This window comes from Dermacentor silvarum, chromosome 10 (genome assembly GCF_013339745.2).
Source record: "Dermacentor silvarum isolate Dsil-2018 chromosome 10, BIME_Dsil_1.4, whole genome shotgun sequence".
In the NCBI taxonomy this organism is placed as follows: Eukaryota; Metazoa; Arthropoda; class Arachnida; order Ixodida; family Ixodidae; genus Dermacentor; species Dermacentor silvarum.
Genome location: NC_051163.1, coordinates 6300277 through 6322330, shown reverse-complemented (window position 1 = coordinate 6322330; position 22054 = coordinate 6300277).

Sequence of the window (22054 nt, the reverse complement as noted above, 5' to 3'; positions counted from 1 at the left end):
ACTTTCTTCCGATTCTTACGCTTCGCCTTTTTTTTTTTCTTCCGCGTGCATTCGCTCAGACAAGCGCAGTGACGCAAGAAAAGGCAGTAAATCAGCTCTGCTTCTGGCTTGCAGACGTGACAGACGAATGTACTATGGCACAAAGCGTCGATCTTTCAAGCATACTGTGCGTAGTTATTGGCGCAGTGACGTTTCTGCTCACGATTCCCCCCCCCCCCCCCCCCTTTGTTCTTCTCAAATTAATCAGTTGATAGAAGTGTTTCATCATTTGTGCTCGTGTTCACGATGTGCGTCCGCCTTAACTCTGCAGCGTTGTATCCTCATTATGTTATACCAACTAGCCCCAACGCAAGCCTAAGTCAACTTTATGCCGTAATTAAGGCAAATTGCTGGGCGCAGCTGATTGAAATAATTTATCCGGACCCTCGCCATCAGGTGAAGTAGAGCAAGCTAATTTTGTGTCTTCAAATATGGTAAGGCGGTCCCCAAAATGATTCAATGCATGATTTAAGCTACTGCGAGAACTGCCCGGCAGCGCCAGCCTTCACGGCAGTGCGCGTTCTCGCCAGTCCGCTAGGCATGAAAGACAATCCTCGCTGGCCAAGAAGAAAGAGATTACTTTCGTGGGCACTACATATATCCAGAAGGAAAATGTGGCCTCAAATGTTGTTTTGTTGTACTTGCCAGGGTGGAACTGAAAGCGCCCGCTTTCCGAAGTGGAGGGGCAAATGGCATAATCTTCACCCTAGTTTTAACAGTAGAGGGAGGCATCCCCCCTCGCGGTAGTATACGTCTATGCTTGCGCGCAACGTGAGCACAGCACGGAACTGGGCCCGCTTTCGTGCCCACATGTGGGCACAGCTGTTTGAACATTTGGCACATTTTGTTTCTTTCTTTCTTTTTACTTCCTTTTGCGCACAGGTATACTGAGCGAGGTCACACAGATACTTCTGTAAGTAGGATCGAGGTCGTGGGGTCGACCTCGGCCCCACGCGCGTATAGACTATATGATCCACGTGTGCCAAACGCCATCTTGAAAATGCATTTTCAAGTTGGCTTAATTAACTATATAGACGCCGTATCGATGGGTATATAAAGCATTTCCTTTCTGTTCGCCCTTTTCTTTAACCCAACGCTGTGCAGCTGGCTAAATTACACCGCTTCAGGTCGACCGCATCTCGGCCTTTCCGTTACAGTTTTCAAGATGGCATCTTGGAAGTGCTATAGCTTTCTCTGGCTGCTGCACATACCGTATTTGCACGTACATAACGGGACCACGAATATAACGCGATGACTTTCGGTTTCTCAGAAAAATATAACATGTATTACGATTATAACGCTAAGTAATGCCGCAAACGTAGAGGAAACGACGCGTAACAGCTGACGCGGCTTTATTAATAATAAACTTCATGATTGCTCACTATTGCGGCAAGTTTACCACCCTACCGGTCACCGATGGGTCCCAGTCGTCCCTCGCTCACTTCGACTGCAAATTTCACACGCTTTTCACGACGACGCAACGGCTGGCCACTTAGGATTTCATAAAACCTACAACCGCATTAAGACTCGCTGTTTCTGGCCTGGCCTGTCTACTAGTGTTGCCAAGTACGTCAGTTCGTGTGCGTCACGCCAACATCGAAAACGTTCGACCTCTCTTCCCGCCGGCCCTTTACAACCATTGCCGTGCCCGTCCGTTCCCTTTGAATTCGTGGGCATCGACTTATACGGACCCCTTCCGCTTACACCCGCGGGTCACCGCTGGATTGTCACCGCCGTGGACCATCTCACTCGCTACGCTGAGACGGCAGCTCTTCCTTCTGGTGCGGCCTCTGAGGTCGCCGAGTTTGTCCTGCAAGCCATTATCTTGCGCCACGGTGCGCCTCGTGTTCTTCTAAGTGACCGTGGCAAGACATTTCTTTCCCATGTTCTTGCTGAAGTCCTGCAAGCCTCAAACACCATTCATAAGACCACCTCTGCATACCATCCCCAGACCAATGGTCTTACCGAGCGTTTCCATCGCACTCTGTCCGACATGATCTCCATGTATGTGAAACCCGACCACACAAACTGGGACACTATACTTCCTTTCGTCACGTTTGCATATGATACTGCCGTTCAACGCACAACAAACTACAGCCCCCTTTTCCTCGTGTACGGCCGTGCACCGTCTTTTGTTTTGGACACCACCTTTCTCTCTACGCCTTCTGTTCCATCCACATCTCTACCAGAGGAGTTCGCCGCCCGCGTCGCCCACTGCCGCGAAATTGCGCGCGCCCACACCGCGACCATTCAGGAGAAGAGGAAAGTCCGTTGTGATGCGACCCGTCGTGTCATTTTGTTCCGACCAGGCGACGAAGTGCTCCTGTGGACACCTGTTCGAGTGCGAGGGCTCTGTAAAAAATTTCTTCACAGGTATCGCGGCCCAAAAGAACATCTGCCGTGAACTATCACGTATAGCTCCTGTTACCTCGGTTACTGACCGCCGTTGCCGCAGCACTGAAATTGTTCACGTCTCTCGCCTGAAGCCGTATCTTCGGCGTTCCGATCGTTTCTGACTCGCTGCCTTGCCGGCCGCTTTCGTGAGGGGGGGGGAGTTAGTGTGAGCGCTAACTGTGCAGTTCATCATCGTCTTCATGTGTATACACCCATCCTCATAATCATCATCATTTTGTCGGGTTGGTGTTCGTGGGCTGTCTCGCGCTGTGCGACAATACGAGCTCTGCCTTCGTCTCGGGCGTCGTCTCACAATATATATATATATATATATATATATATATATATATATATATATATATATATATATATATAACTTTCCCGTCTCAACATTAATCCATTTGTACTATAGACTGGATGCGTAGCTTTCTCACTAACCGGCAGCAGTTCGTATTTGCAAACACGCAGTCATCTAAACGATCTTCTGTACTTTCGGGTGTACCACAAGGCACAGTTCTCGGACCACTACTCTTTCTAATTTACATTAATGACCTTCCTACTGAGATATCTTCTAATATTCGATCGTTCGCAGACGATTATGTAGTTTATCGACGCATAACAAACACTTCAGATATGGATTTGCTTCAAAATGACCTAACACGCATTGAATTATGGTGTAACGAATGGTTGATGTCTTTAAATACTAAAAAAAAAAAAAACCGTCACTAGTTTCTTTCCATCGCAGACAGCATCCCCAATCAGGGAAATACACCATATACGGCTCTCAAATATCATCCGTTGACCCATATAAACACCTTGGCATAACCTTTTCAACTTGGCCACATCATGTCATTAACATAGCCAATGCCGCGAATCGAACCCTCGGTTTTCTCCGCCGGAACCTAAGACTTGCTCCCCCATCAGTAAAATTATTAGCTTATGTTACATATGTCCGCCCTAAGTTAGAATATGCATGCTCTGCCTGGGATCCTCATCAACATAACCTATCTAATACACTTGAATCAGTTCAAAACCGTGCAGCCCGGTTTATGTACTCTGAATATTCTTATCATATGCAAGCGTGTCTGAACTAAAAACCCCTGCTGGTTTTACTAATCTAGAATCACGACGTCATATTTCTCGACTGTGTCTTTTTCACAAATTCTATCATTCACCACTCCAGATTTCAGCTATATTACCAGCCGTGTATCCTCCCCCGGCGCAGACTACCTCCCATCTACGATCATTTTTTTGTGAAAACCGCAAGGGACTGGAACGGTCTGTCTGCCGACGTCACGCACCACTCCGTCGCACATCACTTCAAGGCTGCTCTCGAATCACTGTTTTGTTAAACTAAGCCCATCCCTCATGTAATAGCCCATCTCTGGGGCCTTTGAGGTATAATAAATAAATAAATAAATAAATAAATAAATAAATAAATAAATAAATAAATAAATAAATAAATAAATAAATAAATAAATAAATAAATAAATAAATAAATAAATAAATAAATAAATAAATAAATAAATAAATACTGCTAACTGCCGTCACCAAATCAAGTGAAAGGACGTCGAGTGCATGCTAACGCCTCTGTCAGTGTCGGCAAGAACGGCGTCGTCCTTCGTAACACCCACCAAGGTTATTGGGCACACAGCAGTGCAGAAATTCCCGCGACACAAACGCCAACACGGCCAACCGATTGCACGGTGAAGCACCGCGCGACTTCGAAGTCCGCTCGCTTGACGCACTTGCACAACAGATCGTCTTGCTCAAGGTTAATACGGCGTAACCACATTGATGCGGCACTAACTGCTTTTTAAATCAGAACAACACAGACGCGAAGCTCGCCGCTCTGGCGCGAGGCAGCAGGCACGGAGAGCACGGCGAAAAAGAGAAACGTCACGAACCCGAATATTAAGCGAGGCGTGTTTGGAGGCCATAAATCTCAGGGGGAAAAAAGTAAGAAAAAAAAAAAAACTTGCTTATAATTGGGCAAATACGGTATTGTCAAGTTACTGAATACACGTGCTAAAGGAGGGCCATATAACGCGACTCTATAAGAACATTTTGTGGTTGGTAAAGTTGACGCTTATATATATATATATATATATATATATATATATATATATATATATATATATATATATATATATATATCGCAGTGGTGCACCGACGGGGGGGGGGGATTCGGGGGTTGTAACCCCCCCCCCCCTGAGGCCGACTTAACCCCCCCGTCCCTTTTGTTTAACCCCTTTTCTTTCCTTACGCATTTCAGTACTGCAACTCAGATGTAAGACGCGCAATCGTCTGCACACTCGCAAAAAGCGCCTTTTTTGACAATTTCCCGTGAAGAAATCGAAATTAGTGCTGTTTAGATGGTATTGGTAAACTGTCAACCCCCCCCCCCCCCCCCCTTGCAGGGATCCTGGGTGCGCTACTGATATATCGTCCTTGACATGTTTCACCTCAACGTTATATAGTTGAAATATGACGGCGTGTATTTACGCGCGGAATTACCAGGAGACGAGTTCTCTATATGGTCGATCGCTACTGCACTACAGGTTCACAAAGATCGAAGACCTGTAAATTTGACCATGTCGTGGGATCAGAACAGTTCTTGCTATAGCTTCCTGTATAACATGCAATAGATACAGCGGTGTCTTTGTGTCCAAATTGCTTTGTTATAGCACGATGCGCGTGTAAAAAGAGAACCACTTTTATTTTTCGAGCAGCTCCTAAAACCAGTACAAACTCCTATAACGGACTAAAATCTGCGCAAAGCCAGGTATTATCTCGTCCTGTTATTTTGCCCACACGACGGGAGCATACGTATGTGCAATTCAGACGACGCTCATAATTGGGCCAAATTGCGCGGTACTCGCAAAGCCATTTTGCTCGTCGGCTGACACGGGCGGCGGAAAGCGCGCTCGAGGAACTTCCGCCCAAGATTTGCCGAGTCTTCCTCATCGGACTGTATACGAAAACTGCGCCCTCATCAACATGGCGTCTTCTGCTGCGCTCGGACCATAGCTCGCCCGTTGTTTTTCTTCTTTTCTCGTTTCTTGACGTCAAGCGAGCTTCTCGCGCTGTGGACAACCAGCGTATATCTCCAAAGCGACGCGGGAGTGCGTCTGACCTTGTATACACGACAGAATGGAAACGTGCTCGCTTCGCACGGCGACGCCCTCTCGGGCGAGGGAAAGTTTTTCTGCTGCAGATGAGGGAAGCCCCTTCGTCTTACGTCATCAGGCTGGGCTGCGTGCCGACCAACCGGTAACGCAGAAGCAAAAATAAACGTGAAAAAAAAAATGGAGGAAGGGAGATACGACGTATGGACGTCGTAATGACGTCACTCTCTCTCTTTGTGAAAGGCCGGGGAAAGGAGAGAGAGGAGAGAGGAAAGCAAAGGAGAGAGGGAGCAGCTAACACGCGACTCCACGAGTGGCGCGAGAATGGGAAAGGCTGTCAGTGATCCGACATCGGTTATCACAAACCGAGAGATTAAAGTGCACACGGCGGTTGAGTCTGCGAACGACGTTCGTAGGCGTTGCGACATCAATGCTGCGGTAGCCGAGCGTAGGTGCAGCGTGTGCGCGTCAACTCCGCGGAGTTTCCTTTCCTTCGGCCTTTTTTCTATCTTTAGCGACGCTGTTGTAAAAGTCCTTTCCTCGATCGTCTCCAGGCCTCGAGAAAGTAGCGTGGGAAACTATTGATTCTGATAATTTCGAACGTGACGCCATGGTCAGAAATAAAGCAAAAACATATATGATCGAGAGGGTGATATAATTACAGCGCAAGTTTGAGGATCCTTCAGGCATCATCAAACTTTTCTTTGTCTCTCTCTCTCTTTCGTACTTTTATTTCTGTCCACTCTAGCTGTTTGCTCGTTTACGCGTCTCGGCTGCACGTGGCTCGGCATTATCGTCGCGACTCCGCAGGCGCGTATGTAATCGCCCATCTCTCGCTATGTATGCGCGCTACTTAATCTGCTGATCACCATCATCATATCTATTCATCTTCAGCCTATTTGTGTCGAGCAGTAGACGTAGCGCGTTGCGCACTAGGACAAACGAAAGAATGACTGGCGTTAACTAACAACAGCTTAGTTCCCAGGGTTCATAGCGCGCGCGCCAAGCAGCAACAATATCAAAATAATTAACTTTAATAATCTTTAATCGCACTGACATATTAACGATCAGAGCACGCAAGCTGAAAAGTCACTTTAGCATATACGCTAAAGAGGGTCACGGCGAAAGCCTGCGCGCTCACGAGACATTCATTAAATTCTTTGACATTCTCATTCGAATGCGTTGTTGCTTACTATTATTTGTTTTCTCTTGACTTGTTTTTCTCTTGTTCTCTTTTTCGGTCGCCTAGACATCGCCGCTGGTTCTGCGTGGTTAATGGCACGTTAGAACGGTCGTGGCTTTCTCTTTCGTTGGTCTGCTTCCTTCTATAGAGCAGGCAGAATGACGGGAACACGGAAAGGCACATTAGACAAACGCATAGCGCTAGCTTTCAACAACAGATTTATTTACAGTTCTCTCAGGCGTAAATCACATAGGGAAAATTCCATTAGAAATTTCTGTTGGTCTTGTACACGAAATATACAATATAGGTCCAATAGGAAAATTCATAGGTCCCATAGCAGTATGTACAGGTCCCGTAGCAAAATGTACAGGTCCCATAAATCTTTTTTCCAGTCCCGTATCAGGGCAGTACAGTGTTCATAGGACAAATAAATGCTTTATGTGTCCCAATTGAAGCAGTAGAAGTAATGATATGAACTTTTATTGGACAAATAAAATGATTTATAGGTCCCAATAGATGCAGTAGAAGCATTGACATAAACTTGTATTGGTAGGATTGCTTGGCAAGAAGTCGACCAAGCAGACGCGCCAAACATCAAGAAAGAATGCAAGAAAGGCGTCGCTTTAATAAAGGGCATTCCAAGCTGTGTTCTACTGAGGATGTACCGTTTGTTGTTTCACTGCGTAATTTCGTAGAAATCAGAGCTGGCCGCCAGCACATATGTATAGGGGTAAAAAAGATGGGGCTACGATTCGTTGTGTAAGTGGTGTCCTGTGTGCGTGCTTTTGTGCAGGGCAGCAGCAGCAACCACGATCAGAAAAGTCCGGGAGGGTTCATGTAGAAAGATTCACTTTAGAACAAACAATTAATACACCTTTGTAGAACAAACCCCTTTGGTGAACAGTGCTACTATCTACACCGGTTGTAAGCTAATAGACCAATACAGGCTATCGGTTTTATCAGTGTATCAGGCATATTATTTTATAGACCAATAGAGGCTATCAGTTTTATTAGTGTATCAGGTCTATCGTTTCATAATCCAATGATAATTAAATATTAAAGAATAAAATATTTCTATTAGAATTTTTCTAGGGAATTATACTCCTCAAAATGCAACAAGACACGTATACATTGCTCGGCAAATACAGGTATGAACGGAACCGGGCAAACCACACGCAGACACTTTTGTCGCCCCACTGATTATTTAGGAGGGTGTCCGTTCAACGCGAACAGAGGTAATCGATCTCTTTTATTGATAAAGAAATTGATGGCGCACGCGTCACCAAATGTGGCTTCCATAGTCATTTTGAACTTGCTTCTACTCATGATAGCAGTTTCTTTAATGTGTCTGAGACGTCACTTGAATTTTGTTGCCATAACGGCGGACGGTCGTCGGACTTTTCGACCCACGTGTGACGCCATACAAATTTCATGCGTGCCCATTGCAGAGGACGACGGTCTCTGAAGTGCCTCCGAGCGGTTGCAGTGGCGTTGAAGGTGTTAGTTTAGGTATCTAACAGTTCTAACGCTGCGCAGAATAATATTGGTGGCCCTCTCGTCATTCATATATCTGATCACTGCATGCGCCCACTGAGCTCGCTGTATATCGCACACCACTCCTGCTGCCACTGTATGCACCCTCGAGAGGTCTGAGAGAGAAGTGGACTTACGTTCTCGTCACAACACACATTGTGAACGAGAAAAAGTTCTGAGGCGAAAGAATTCGTATTTATTTGTAGCACGTGTCAATCAATCAATCACATTTTGCCAGTATGTAGTAAACATCCATGGACACACACACACAAAAAATGAGACTTCCGAGAATTTAGGTTTATATAGTTGGTTTCTTTGAGCATGAAATTCAACTATATAAATATATTTTGAAAGGAAGGAATTGTCTGACCCTTCGTGGTTAGCTCAGATGGTAGAGCGACCGCCCCGGAAAGGTATTGGATTATTAGGAGGAATTTTTCTTCAACTGCGAGGCTTTGTTTCCGAGAAATGGGTTTCCTTTGTGGCTATACATCCGGGTGATTTGATGATACGTACTTCATGCACCTTGCGGGATTCCGCACAACTGATTTGCATTAGAAATATGTTTATGCAACAGAAAGACATAGCACGACCAACAATGCTAATATTTTGTGCACGAACACAAAAGCATGCTTTTTATATGCTAACCATTAAGAATGTAAGCAGGCTCTGCTTCTTTTACCACTGAAGTTGCCCACACTTTGTCTTACATTCTTTACAAAGTTATTCCTCGGAATTTTGAGAATGACAGCCCACAAACAAATGTCGCGAAACAAAACACCGACAACGCATGCCTTTTATGTTAAATCTTCTCAGACTGAAATATTAAAAGTGCGAAACAATAACAGAACATCGGCCCTGGCAAGAGGCCGCGTTTCTACTAGAAAGCACGCCTTCGTGCATAGCGTTCACCGCCAGCGTTTCCCCTTACACATTACATAAGCTGCAGTTGCCGGGAAGCGTGAGGAGGAGGAACAAACTTTATTAAATAGGTGAAAGGCTTAACGGCAGGTCTGGGTGGGGCCCTCAGTCCAGGGCTCCACTGGGAAGCGTGAGAAGCAGTCAGAAATATTTGAATGCTATCGCGTTCCACTCTTAAAGGTGAAGCGTACTCCAAGTTTTTTTTTTTTTTTTTTTTTTTTTTTTAAGAGACAAATAAACTAATAGCATACGAAAAAAAAGGGAGAGGGTGGAAAAGTATATAATGACCGTTCCTTTTTATTTTTTATATTTGTTTTAAATCGTATAAAATGACATCACCAGTGTTTCGGGGGACAACGAGAGGCGTGCCATCACCGCAAGTGGTCGTCGCATGTTTGTCCTAAATGTGGCGAAGGAGACCGTGTGGAACCGCGTGGTCATTGACACGACACACCTTGAGCCAGCTTTCGTATCCGTGCGAGGTTCAACGGCTCCAGACACGCCGAGACCGTCGCGTACACACACACCTGCACACGAACGCGCCGCCGTCGTCCTTGCGTAGACGTTCGAGGTGACAGGAAGGCTCCCCTTGGAGAGCGGCTGATACCGTACACTCGCGCGTGCAGTCTAGACTCCCGAGATTCTGACCTCTGCTGTGCATATATATGCATATAGTTTCCCCTCCTTTACTCTCCGTTATCATCTCTCCCCCGCTGCTGAGGTGTCAGCCGACAGCATTAAACAGTTGCAGTGCGGTTGGCAATGATTTTCTTCTCTTAATTTCTTTTCCTTTATTTATATATCTATTTGTATATAAATAAACTACCAACTACTACTACGACAATGCATGATCTTAATATTGTGACGCAGATATCTAGTACATCCGAATCTCTTAATGAGGTCCCTTCGCCCTTCCCACGCCAATTGTATGTAATTAAGATCGACCAGTGCCACCTCATTTCGTCGGTAGACATTTATACAACAACAACAACAACAACAACAACAACAACAACAATAATAATAATAATAATAATAATAATAATAATAATAATAATAATAATAATAATAATAATAATAATAATAATAATAATAATGTATTTCCCATGAAAATAATTACATGGTGGGATTCTGGGTAAAACGTTGCGCGCAGGCAACTTGACCAGCCCAAAAACCCATCAAAGGCAGCAGAGGACATCGGGCACTCACATGTGAGTACACAGATGGATAGGTGTTAATATACAAAAATACATATGTATACAAACAGGAAGCAATACACTTTAATAATTAGAAAAACAAGTAGTCTGCGTTCACAAGGAAATGTGAAATTTATACATGAGCATTATAGAAATTACGTAAAGAAGTGTTGTGATACAAAAACGAAAAAAAAAAAAAAAAAAAAAGACATAGCATAGCACTATAGGGAGTACAGCACAACATTAAAAAAAAAAAAAAAAAAAAAAGTTCAGAAGGCCCACGACATCGCGACGGGACTTGGTCTCCCCGTCCATCGTGGGCGGAGCCACCGAGTTAATCTGGGGGAGCCTTCGGCTCGCCTAGATCTCAGTTCCTCAGGACTCAAATAAAGTTCTTGTCATGTCATGTCATATACAGTATATATGCACAAACTTAATAAACAAGAATTAGTTGAGCTGAAAATAGTTTTGCGCAAGCTTCATAAGGACAGAAGGTCTATTTCTCGTAAGCGAGGTTGTTGAGTAAAGTCGGAAGTGTATGTCGAAGCATTTGTTGACCATAATTCGTTCTTGAGTGCGGAATGTTCCATTGTTCAGGTGTCCTATAGTGTCATATAGGCTCCGACATGTTCGTGTAAACGTTCCGATCGAATACCATGTACCGCGTGCTTGAGCTCCTTACGATACGTCAGTGCCAAACGGTGTTGAAAGAGATTTTGAATTCTAAGTTGATTAAGTGTTGTGAACAGTGGCTGAGTATAGGAGCATCGTACGGCTTATTACATATCAAGCGTGTTGTTTTTGTACGCGCTGATGCCGCGGTGAGTACGTTTCAGACAAGCTGCACTCGCCACGGCACAGCTCAGTTATTCTAGTCACTATAGGGCTACGAACTTGCGGCGATGATTTAGCTGTGTCAGTGGGGAGTGGATATAGTAGACCCCCCCTTGCCCGCTCTAAGAATATCGCGGCAGCTGACACGCGACCGTCGGTGGCTACGCTGCATCGAATTCGAGCGCAGTCAGCGCTTGAACCTGTGCAGTGCTTGTTGTGTTCACGGGGCGCCTATAATACGCTCGAAAATGCGGTAGGCGGCAGCTCGCGCTTTTATCGGGATTGCACACGACAGGCGATATGGCGCGCCACAAGACGTGCGAGCAGACGACCACGATTCCTAGCCCGGGACGGATAAGCGCGCTCTTGGTGCAGCCGACGACATTCGAAAGTGTTATTTATATTTCTGTCCGGACACGTTTGCGAAATACGGATAAGGCGTGCAGCGACAGCGTCACGTGGCCGAGGAGCGCGATAGTCCTGCAGAGGGGAGTTTCCTGACGTCCTAATTAAACGCTATGATCGGCAGTCCTATTTACTCAAATAGACCGTACTGCCCAAGTCTTAATAAATCATTAACTCGCTCTCATTGTCTGTTGAATGAAAATCGGTTTATTATAATGTCGCTATATTAAAGGTGAACGCTAGAACAAGGTGAGCGCCCTCTGCCCGCACTCCCCTTGTTTTCCCTATATTAAAGTATAGGAATTACAAAGGTGTGTATTACGCAGAAAGCGGACCCGCAGTTAAAAACGGAATCAACACCTCGTGCAATGTGCATGGTGACAATAATTATTTAAAAATCACAACAGTGACAACACACGAAACACGTAACTATAAAATCCTATTGAATGTTGGAACATACAGATAATGACGTTACAACGTGTGGCTGGGGTCCTTTAATACTTTTAGTATAGAAGGACCACAGCTGCTATGACTAAATTGTTAGCAATAAAAAAACTCAAGGGCACCCATATTTTAATTTTAAAAAAAGAAAAGAAAAGCGTCAATGCAAAAATGCATGAAACGAAAAAATAAAGACGTGATGAATTAAGTGTATCAGAACAACCAGAGAAATACAATTAATGGTAGCGAAAGTTAAAATTGAGATGTATATGGCTAGGCGAAATGAGAAACCGTTCGTCCCATGTTTCGCTAAACGTCTCCATTGGCTGCGCCGTTAGTTACGTCGTTCTCTACGTCGCACCCAAGCGCGCACGCCATTGGCAGCGCCGTTATTGACGTCGTTCTCTGCGTCGTACCTGCTCTGCCCGCAACGCCGGCACCTCGGCTCGCCGTTGTCGCATGCGTTCGATATATCGAGTTAGCTCGGCGTCGTGGTTAGCAGCATCCGCCCGCCGTCGGCGCTTGCGTTCCACTAGAAACATAAACATATGTAACCAATAATTAAGAAACGCTTCAATACAGCGTCGGGATTAACCCACTGCTAAACACCGGAGCCGCACGTTTCAGCTTCGCTGGTTAACCATCTGTACGGAGTGCTTGGGCGGTGTTTTTTGGTACAAGTACGAACGGATATCTCAAAAGCGGTATTATACTCTAGTGAGTGATTGGGCTAAGTGGATTGTGCATGGGTCCGTTATTATCAAGGTTATAATGTGAAATTGAAACATATCTACCTTGTAGTCCGTGTAATTAGACTTTAATCAGTGACACTTTGTTAACTAGCAAATCAATCACTGCAGTATGCGCTGTGCAAGTATAATGTCCACCCTTGAATTGAGTTGTATTCTGGGATTTTACATGAAGCACAATTTGATTATAAAGCACACTATAGTGGGGGACTCCGGATTATTTTGACCACCAGGGGATCTTTAACGTGCTCCCAATTCACGGACACGGGCGTTTTTGCATTTCGACCCCATCGAGATGCGGCCGCCGCGGCCGGGATTCGATCCCGCGACCTCGTGTTTAGCAGCGCAACACCATATGCGCTATGCCACCGCGGCGATTATCCGCCCTTCCGGCATATAATAAATAAATAAATAAATAAATAAATAAATAAATAAATAAATAAATAAATAAATAAATAAATAAATAAATAAATAAATAAATAAATAGTTCCCCTGTATGACGGAATTTCACTAACAATTACCATGCACCGGTGATATTTAAGTACCCGTCTTATATAAGTAAATAAAAAGTAGATAAGTAAGCAGTAAAAAATACAGATACGTTATATATGCATTAAAAATGTTTATTAATAAATAAATTCATAGCCCTTGGATTACTGCATGTGAAGATGGAAACCAGTGAAGCCGTGACTATGGTGGGTCTGCTGTAGTGAATATTGCTATAGTGAATTTATATATTATCATTGTATATTGAGCGTCTTCGGCATGTTAGTCGAAGAGCAAGGACACCGGCGTCTCGTTTTCGCCCGGCGCGATGGCCAAGTAGTGCGGCTGCTGCGCCAAGTCCGCCCCATCGTCATAGACTAGCTTATGAGCCGCAGAGTTCATAGCCGCGGCACACTGCACGGCAGCGTCAGGTTCCTGTGAGATCTCCCCGCTCCTCCTCTCGGCGGCTCATACGCAAATATCCAACGTGGGTATGAACCACACGTGATTTCTTTCTTTCTTACCTCCCTTCTTTCTTTCTTTCTCTCTAATACCCCTGTCACACGGGCACTCGAAAGTCTTTTGAGCAAAAAGACTTCTCCCGAAAAAGAATTTTGCCCGCAGACACACGACAGGGAGCGATCTCTTTTTCATAAGCAGTCTTTTCTGGAAGAGGAGTTCGCCGATCTCCTTTACGGCCGAGAAGGAGTAGCCTCGAAACCAGTGGGCCCTAGTAAATATCATATATTAAAGAAAGTAAGCAAATGCGTAATTTTCTGTCGCTTAGACTCATCATAAAAAATAATTTTATGTCTCGCAGAAGGTGTAGTAAACCCAGTAATGCTCATTTTCTTCTGTACTCTCATAAGCAGGTCGAACGGGCTGGGGATGTCACGTGATGACGCTCTTTAAACTACTACAATAAATCTTTATATTAACGTTTCTTATGTTAAATTTATTTGAAAAACGTGTAAACAATAAGTTTTCACTTTATATTTCGAGATACATAAGTTAATTTTGGCCGATATTGTTTCGAACGCTAGCGCCACGCTTTCAGTAGCGTGTACAGAAGGTAACACTAAAAGGAGATCGTCAGCGCTGTGTGTCTGCTGCGCAACACCTCTTCATTCAAAAGCCTTTCAACTTGGTGAAAGACCGGTTGCGTAAAAGAGTTTTTGCGTGCTCGTGTGACAGAGGTATTACTTAATTTCCTTCTTTCTTTCTTGTCCCTGGCTCATACCCGCATATCCAATGCGGGTATGCGCCACACGTGATTTTATTATCGTTAATCGCGACGTAACTGGCAAGCATGTGATATTATTATTGCGATAGCAATTATATGGACACTCAAAAGCAGATTTCTGCCGTCGCCGTCGCCGTCGCCGTGAGGTTCCGTATGACGTCATTTGGAGAAGAAATCGTCGCCGCGCGCCGAACGCTGTATGTGCGAGTGAAAAGGCGCGAGGGGCGCGTCTTTCACGGGGAGTGAACGCACGGCGGAGAACAAACGCGCGTTCTGCGCCGTGCTCGCTTAAGGGCTGCAGAAGTAGGCGTCTCTGTTCTCCTTCACAATCACCATGTATGTAGAGCAAACGCGCCTTCTTCCGACGAGCGAGAGTCCATGGGGGAGGGGGTGGGAAGGGAGGCGACGTTTAGCTGCGGCACGCAGTGCCTATTTATATCAGAGGCTCCGGCAACAGTCACCAACGCCGCACGCATTTTGAGCGAACGCGGGCAAAACGCCGATGGCGTCGACAACAGTTCTGCGTGTTGCCGATGCTGCTGCATCTCCAAGTTTATACAGCTGATAAAGCTAATATCATTACTCCGTATAGCTCTCTACAAGTTTGCTATCGCAATTGATGCTTCGCCTTTCAGGTGAAACTGCGACAACTTTTTTTGATGTCATGACCTATCAGTCATGTTAGTCATCCACTGTGGCACCTGTGCTAAGGCACAACTGTCGGAAAACCGCCATGCACATGGAGCCGAAATGCTGCTGCTGACAGACAGACAGACAACGAACTTTTATTGAGGTCCTGAGGGACTAGCCGGCGGAGACCCGTTGGGGCCTCCGGCTTGCCGCTGGCTGCTCCCATGTCTCAACACTTTACCACATGGTATGGGCTTGCGCAAACACACCACAGCTAACACCCATAACACACCCCACCACACGGCAATGGGAGGCAGCGCTGTCCAGCTCCGACTCGACGGACCAGCTCAACCTGGTCAACCGAGCGAGAAGGGCAGCTAAGGCCGCTGGACTCCTGGACTGAGGGGACCACCCACTGCAGAGCGGGGGAGCTACCTACGCTCGCGTGCTTTTTTTATTAAAGTTTATTCTCTCTCTCTCTCTCTCGGAATCGGGAGGCCAAGCCTCTCCGCTCGTTCACGGGCCCTCTGGACGGCCATGGACTGGAGCTTGAGTTGCTCCAGTGCTGCTGCTGATATATATTTTTTTATCCACGCGGACGCGATCCTGGGGGAACTAGCCCTTAACAGCTTCGCTGCAAAATTTTAGTACGCATACATCATGAACAATGTTGGCAGACACCGAACGTCCGGAGGGCCACAATTATCATTTCCAGATACAGCAAAAAGTTTCTGGCAGCTTTGTTCTTGGCAAGCATCGCGAAAAAAAAAAAAAAAACAGGACTTTTATTATGTTTCACCAGAAATATGATTTTAATGTGCCATATGTTAAATAAAATGTGTATGAACGCCTGCACGTAATGTTGAAAGGCATTCCTGGTGCTTGTTTTCATCAATACGGAACATTTATTTTTACCTCTCAGCCAGGTCCGTTTCGTTGAAGTCGGAAGCAATGAGGAAGCATGTTCAGAAGGATATATAGTAACAGCTGCGTGGTCTTGGATTCGGAGCGTGGGGCTTGCATACTTGCAGTGGCAGCTATAGAGCTGGTCGCATAAATGCCCATTGTGCACGATGGCCTATTCGTGGAAGGAGCAGCGTCAGGCACTTGACTGCTTTGCGGGAGCAGGTTTATATACCGCTCACCTCTCAACGACTTTTACCAACGGCTCTGCTGTTCGTATATCATCCATCACAGTTATAGCGGACACTCGATTCACCCTTTTAAGCACAAAGCAATCTAACCGGACATTTATAGAATCTCGTAATATATGGAATTTACAGAAACCGCGGTAATTGTGCCTCTGAGATCATGCTCCACTAAATGCATGTATAGCTGCGACGCAGGTTGAAGAGCGCGTGTTGATCTCCGAGCCGGCTTTCGCTCATGACGTTCGATCATTTAGGACACAGCGAGCATGCGTCTTTGCTTGTGAGAGTGCGTACACTAAGAAATTTTGGACTAGGTCCGCCAGAATGCGACCACCTAGCGAAAAAAAAAAGAAGAACTTGCAAAAAGACAGCGCATTTATGGGACCTTGCAGGAACACAGTCCAACTTCCAGCAGCGAAGTTGTTCCTTTCGAGCTATTGCATTAAGAACTTCGCAGTTGCCTGTAAAATAACCACACACTTTAACAGGTTGCCGGCGCACGTATGACTCAGCCGTGTAAAAGGCCGTGTATATATACTTCACTCACAAGACACATTCATCTTCGCATGCACACCAGCGATAATGTTACGCCCATTTTCACAAAATTTCACCTCGGTGCTTGCTATAGTTCTTCCAGGACAGCGAGATAAATTCTACGCCATTCACAAAACGCACGAGCGCTTCCATAATTAAGGGATCTACTATATACGAAGGCCCACAAACTTTGAACTTTGCCTACACAGTGCACATAATTTCGTGCATGCTCCCTATATTTCAACGAAATATAAATAAGACTCGTTTAGTTCACCGAGGACAACACGGGTGTCTCGCATGGGAATTCGGAGAAAACGAGTGTTCAGTAATTACTTGCAACTAATATTTTAGTTAAGCCAGAAACGTTAAAGTTTCGCATCACTCTTAAATTGACATGCCCTTTGTTTGCACATAATGTGAACACGCGGTGTGACGTAGCGTTAATTAATTGGCCTACATTGGGAAACATTGCCGATAACAGTAGTACGTAAAGGCCGTAATTTATACCCACACACATTCACCTTCGCATTTACATCAGCCATGATATGTACACCCCGTTTTCAGGAAATTTGATTTTGGTATATAGCAGTTATAAATAGTTCTCAGAGGACAGCGTGCTAAGTTCTACGCCATTCGTAAAACACACCAACAACGCTTTGGAGCGCTTGCATAAGTAATTAACTGCAACACCCATAATCAACTGATGCTCTTGAAACATTGCCCGCACATCACACGTAAGATTGCCCCCTATTCCCTCAGACATCAACTTTCTGGCAGGCTGAGTTCTTTCGGGACATTGGGCAAGTTTCCTACGCGCGCGGTTCGTAAAATACTCTTCTAACGCTGTGTAACGCTTGTACAAGAAATTTCCTTCAAAGGCTGCAAATGGCCAACACAGTCTGAACGTTGGTCGTACACAACCCAGAAAGCGCTCCCTATTTAAACAAAATATATGAACAATGTACCTAAATTGTTTTGTTCACTGAGGAGGCGGAAAACCAACTACGTGCCTCGTATAACACATGGTAACTGGGAGAAAACGAGTTATCAGTGATTATTTTCAAAGCTCATAATTAACGTGCACACTTATTCAAACTTTCTGGGTACATATATATACACACATATATCACCCCCATTCTCTCCAAATATACATTTCTGTCACATTTGGTTCTTCCAAGGCTACCGGAAAACTTTCGAATCGTTTCATATGGCGCCTATAAACAGGCAGAAAATGAGGATATAGCAATTTTCATTTTGCACTTAGTTGAACATTTACCTTCATATCTCCCCAGCATTACCCCCCCCCCCCCCCCCGCCCCATTTCTTCTAAATATAAACTCGGTGAATGATTCAGTCCCGCCAGGACGTAGTACATCGTGAAAGCACGCATATAACGTTTTCGAGCATTTACACTGTACACTAACTGCTTAGTTGCAACTAAATCTGCTGTAAAAAATAAAACAGAAAATCACGCAGGACTCGCTTTAGCTACGCCTAAGAGTCCTTAAGGCGAAATCTTTAGTCATGCCATAGTCCCTTAATAGTATGAGGGACTATGGTCATGCTCATGACTATAGCTTCGACCTTTAGCCTTTTCCTTCACTTAGCTAGTACCACACCCGAACCCATTCCATTGGTTTTATTGCGAATTATATGGACACTTTAGGTGAATTTCTTCTTCGTCGTCGTCGTTGCCGTGAGGTTCCGTATAAAGTCCACGGGCGGTAAAATCGTCGCTGTATGTGCGAGTGAAAGCACGCGGCGGTGAGCCGGCAATCGCGGCTCGCGCACGCAAGGGCGGGAAGGAAGCGTGAGTCTTCCAGTCGCGCACAACGACTGATACAGCCGACTGATACAAGATATCTTGAAAGTAGAGTGTACTACTTGAAAGCCATCTGTGGCGCGGGCAGAGTCCGCCCTTCCTGTGTTTTCGTGGCTAAGATCGTGTGGATGCCAGCGCCGGCACGAAGGTGAATTCGCTCGCAGATGCACTGTGCGCTAGGTTTTTCCTAACTGAAATTTCTACTGAACCGTTTTAAAGTTTCCGCCACTGGTTCGTACGTACATAGTGCTGCCATGCAGCGGTTTGAGTAAAGATTTGTCAGGATGTGGTTAGGATACAGTGCATGTTGCTAAATTTTGAATATTATGAACTGCCAAATACGCTCGGGCATTTCTAATATTCTCAAATAGGAATTATTGCCTCATTCCATCATGTACCTTCTCATGGATAAGTTGTTCATGGCATAGTTAGAGAAGAGTAACGGTACTTTACCTTCCACAGTGGTACAGTGGCTAGAAAAGGCAACATGATGCTGGATATGTGTGAAAGGCATGACTTAGTTGTATGCAACAGTACTGAGAAGTGTGAAGGGCACATAACATTGTCACATAGGATGCAGGGTAGGCTAAAAGTAATGAACATAGATGAATATGGCTCCAGAAGTCTAGGTAGTGATCACAAACGTATTAAGGTGAGTTTTAGAAGAGAAATGAAAGTAGGTAGGAGGCAAGATGAACAACCAGGTGGGATATTTTACTCGGAAAAGCAGCTGGAAATAGGAACCCAACAAATTGAGGAAGTAATTTCAGAGGATACTAAAAGAGAATGAACATATGCAAATTTAACAGGCCTATTTGAGCTAGAGCTTGCTAAGGTACGAGTCACGCCCAAATGGAACAGAAGACATAAACCCAAGAGCTGGTGGGATGAGGAGGTTAAGAAGGCCATAGAGAAACGTCAGGAAGCATCCAGGGAACACAGATATTCAATGCAGAGGGGTGAACCAGAAGCTGATGAGGACAGAAAATGGGATAACTTCTTAAACTGTAGAAGGGAAGCATCCCATTTGATCAATGAGAAGATTAGAAGAAAGGGGACCCAATGGTTGTCAGAAGTAAACAAAATCGATAGAAAAGCAGCGAAGAAATTTTGGAAACATCTCAACTCCTCGAGTAATAAGACTAGCCTAGAGCAGAGGTTTATAATTACAACTCAAGGTGTTCTGCTAGAAGGAGATGAGGCAATGGAACATATAAGAACAATGATGACAGAAAAATTTAAAGAACGAAACATAGCATGTGCTCAATCTGGTGAGGATAGACTGGTTAGTGCAGTGGCTCCACTTGAACAAAGCGAGTGGGAAAGGGCAGAGAAGAGGGTTCCTAGTAGCACGTCGACAGGACCTGATGGCATCCCAATTATGTTAATAAATACATGGGGCCCAAAATCTAAGAAAGCTTTAAGAGAGGCAGTGAGCAAAACGATAATGGAAGGTAAAGCCCCCGACGGGTGGAGACTGAGCAGGATGAGCATTATATACAAGGGAAAGGGAGACAAAGCCGACATAAACAACTACCGTCCCATAACAGTGACGTCAGTGGTTTACAGGGTGGTGATGCAGATTATAAAGGACAGACTGCAGGCATGGGTGGAGGGCGAGGAGGTGCTGGGGGAACTACAAAATGGGTTCCGGAAACAAAGAAGGTTACAAGATAATCTGTTCTCATTGACGCAGTGTATTGAAATAGCAGAAAAGGAACACAGGCCCCTATGACTCACATTTCTGGATATCAAGGGAGCCTATGACAGTTTAATCCAAAAGGATTTGTGGGACATACTGGGCACTCTAGATGTGGAAGATGGAGTAAGTAATCTTTTAAAAGATATCTATAAAAGTAACAAGGTGCTTATAAAATGGGAAAACAAGGTATCTGAGCCTATAGAGATACAGCAGGGGCTTAGGCAGGGGTGCCCTCTGTCACCTTTGTTGTTCATGCTGTATTTACAAGGATTAGAGAAAAAATTAGAGAGGAGCGGACTTGGTTTAAACAGTCATTACCAGGACTGATGTACGCGGATGACATTGTACTTATGGCTGACAGCAAGGAAGACTTGCAGGGATTAATGGACATCTGAGGTAAAGAGGGAGATAGCTTAGGTTTGAAGTTTAGTAAAGAAAAATCGGCAGTCATGATTTTTAATGATAATCAGGGCAGTGAGCATATGATACAGGAGATAACACTGGAGGTAGTGGATAAGTACAAATATCATGGAGTGTGGATAAACAATGGGGCTGAAAAACAACGGAACATGAAAAAAAAGTACACCATCTTCCCGTAGGGGAACCCTGACAACCCTGAGTAGTATGCGAAGCAGCCATGGGGTCGACTCAAGTTCCCATTAGTTTTCAGTTGGTCGTTTCCGTTAAGTTGAGGTACATTACTACCGGCGCTGCCGTTTCGTGGCAGCGGCTCGAGCCTTCTCCGCGGCGCTGTCTACGGCGCTGACACTGGCGTTGACGCTGGCGCTGTCCGTGGCACTCATCGCGGCGTTGCGGGAGGAGAATGAAAGGAGCGGACACCGCGAGCTACAGTGGCGCCCCCCCCCCCCCCCCCCCCCAGCGGAGTATGCAGCGCCTACCGTCGCGCCTCTAACCTAAGCGCGCGCAGCCGCAGGTGATAAGTGGTTCTTGAGGGAAAGGGAAAGGTTGGCGCTATCTTCTGCAGCCCTTGAGGGAGCACGGCTCAGCGCCAACGGGGAGGGGTAAGTGGGAGCGAAAGAAGGGATAGAGTGGAGTCGCCATGGCTGGGCGAAGCAAAACCGGCAGGCATAGGCGGCACGTATCAGGCCGAGATGGAAGGCCTTGGTGTGCTGCAGAGTCTGCAGGGGTGTTGTGCCAGGCCGGTCAGGCCCGGGGTGGGGTGGGAGGCCGTGAGGCCTTCCCGCTTGTAGAAATGTCCTTAGAGGCGTGCGGAGAGCCCTGACGAGTCAAGGAACTCCACGACGCCTCGAAGTGCAGAAAGGTGGTGTCGGCCGGGGAAGAGGAGATCTTCCTCCTTGCCAGAGGGGAGGCCCAGGCGGCGGAACTCCTGCAGGTGTTGCCATTCGTTGTGCAGTCCGGAGAGGAGAGGAGCGTCGGAGAGGAGAGGAGGAATGCCGAGAGGAGAGATGAAACAAGGAGAATAGACGAGGGGGAGGAGGATGCGCATGAATGCTGAGAGGAGATGAGACAAGGAGAGGAGGGGGAGGAGGATGCGCATGCGCAGTAGGGATGTGGACGCCGCACGGCGGATGGATGGATGGATCGAGGGAGGGAGGGAGTGCCTTAGCCCTGACCATAAGATGCTTCACATCTAAAATATGTAACGACTAAAGGTAGCAGGAATGCAACTGTGATGAAAAATAGG